Below are 2,405 nucleotides of genomic sequence, written 5' to 3'. Positions count from 1 at the left end.
CTTTTTAAAAGTGTGTGCGTGTGTGTGTGTGTGTGTGTGTGTGTGTGTGTGTGTGTGTGTGTGTGGACGGGTGGGGATTAGTGGAGGTCTCGCTTGTTGTGCTCTTTATGTAAGATGTTGGAAGGTAGGAGTTGGAAAGCCTACGTAGTAAAGGTCTCGACGATAGACCCAAATGAGTCCAGTGAACATATATGGACTGAAAATGAGACCCAAATGAATCCAAGTAAACAAATGGACCAAACTGGAGACGGAAGCCAGAATGGAAATCCAAACAGAAATCAAGAGACTCAAATGGACATTTGCCACGCGAGAGTTCGATGCATACTGAGGGCAATATTCTTTATCTATCTATCTATCTATCTATCTATCTATCTATCTATTTATCTATCTATCTATAAATACGTTGACGCAGTCACACTTGACTATTAAGCAACGGGTGGTACGTGGTCAAAGATAAAGTAAAGATGGAAGTGATAGGACAGTCAGAAGAGTAGTGATAGGAAAGGCAGAAATAAGTAAAAGTGTGTCAGTGTACGTTTTCGTCCCTTCATACTCAGACCAATCCGGCTACCATAGCGGCAATGAGATATGGAACCTCAACCGGCATAGCCCTGAGAATCACTAGGTCTTACTTGTAGCTGACTAGTTCATTAGAATGTGATTTTGGAAAGCTCCTGCTTGTGAGATACCAAGCCAGGAGCTTCTGCAATTATTGATGGTAATGTGTTCCAAGTCCCTATTGTACATGGAAAGAAGCTGAACTTGAAACAATTTGTCGATGCTGACTTTAATTGGAACTTTTTCCTGTGGTTTGTCCTAGTTTGGCTATATGCCAGGGTCAGGTATTTGTCTGCTGGTATGTCCACTAGGTTGTTCGCAATCTCGTACATTATGGTTAGCTGGGCCTTGGTTCGCCTGGATTCGAGTGATTCCCACTGGAGATGGTTGAGCATTGCACTGACACTGCTAGTGTTACGATATTTATTTGTGGTAAACCTAGCCGCTCTCCTCTGAACCATCTCTATCTTATTTGTTAGATCTTTACTATGTGGTTTCCACACAGTCGAGCAATACTCAAGACCTGGTCAAACCAGAGTGAAATATGCCGCACTTTTTACTTCTTCATTGTTGATTTGGAGGTTGCGGCGCAGGAAACCAAGGTTACTGTTCCCTTTTTTCACTATCTTGTCAATGTGCCTTTTCCAAGAGAGGTCTCTAGACAATTCCACCCCGAGATATTTTGTTGCCTGCTCATTGGCTAACTTATGCCCCTTAAGAGTATATTCGGACAAGATTGGTGATTTTTTCCTGTAAACTCTTAGGATGCTGCATTTTTCTGGATGGAACGACATACCCCAAGTTCTTTCCTAGAGGGCCAGTTGGTTCAGGTCTTCTTGAAGGATCTCACAGTCCTTGGAGACATTTATTTCCCAGTAGACTATACAGTCATCTGCAAAAAGTCTTGTGTTGGATTTGACGCTTGCAGGTAGATCATTGATGAACACCAGGAAGAGTATGGGACCCAAAACACTCCGTTGAGATACCCCATTAACAACTGGTGCTGGGTCTGATGTTGCTCCATCTACTATAACTCTCTGCGATCTGTCTGATAGGAAATCTCTGATCCATTTCTGTGTGTTACCCCTGATGCCATAGTGGTCCAACTTACTGAGGAGTCTTTCATGGGGGACACGATCGAAAGCCTTACTGAAGTCAAGGATTGCAAGGTCATACTGCTTCCCTCTGTCTAAGGATTTGACGAGCTCATCCACTAGGGTTATGAACTGTGTTTCACAGCTTCGTCTGGCACGGAAACCATGCTGGCAGTCTGTTAGAATGTTGTAGCGATCTAGATGTTGCATCATGTTGCTGACTATGATGTGTTCAAGCATTTTGCAGCAGATACATGTAAGGGAGACCGGTCTATAATTGCTGGCCTTGAATCTTTCTCCATTTTTGAAGATAGCTGTAACGTTTGCTGTTTTCCAGACATCAGGGACATAACCTGTTGAGAGGCACTTCTGGTAAATATAACTCAGGTATGGTGCACACTCTTCTGCTAGATCGTTCAGGATCCTTGCTGGAATCATGTCTGGTCCTGTAGTTTTCTGTGGGTTAATTATCCGCAACAAGCTGTATACACCTTCTACAGTAACTTGGATGTCAGGCATTGGTGGGTAACGATCTCCATGTAGGCTTGGTAGATCACTCTTATCCTCTTGTGTGAAGACTGACTGGTATTGACGATTCAGTATGTTAGCCTTGTCGGATGCCTCTGAATGTAGTTTACTGTGTTCCTTGAGTGGTGCCACACCACAGCTGTCTCTACGTAAGGACTTAATGTAGTTCCAAAATCTCTTCTGCTTGTTTGGTTGTTGTTCTTGATGTGGGTTACCGACTTATAT

General features: G+C 43.3%; 1 pseudogene; it reads right to left on the bottom strand.

Annotated features, from left to right (window-relative positions):
* Nucleotides 1-411: 411 nt before the first annotated feature.
* On the bottom strand, nucleotides 412-1,441 carry LOC149805525 (uncharacterized; annotated as a pseudogene).
* Between the last annotated feature and the right edge of the window lie 964 nt (nucleotides 1,442-2,405).

The sequence above is a fragment of the Sinohyriopsis cumingii genome, chromosome 2 (genome assembly GCF_028554795.1).
Source record: "Sinohyriopsis cumingii isolate HCF-2022 chromosome 2, ASM2855479v2, whole genome shotgun sequence".
Taxonomy (NCBI): domain Eukaryota; kingdom Metazoa; phylum Mollusca; class Bivalvia; order Unionida; family Unionidae; genus Sinohyriopsis; species Sinohyriopsis cumingii.
This window is presented reverse-complemented; position numbering and strand designations above follow the sequence as displayed.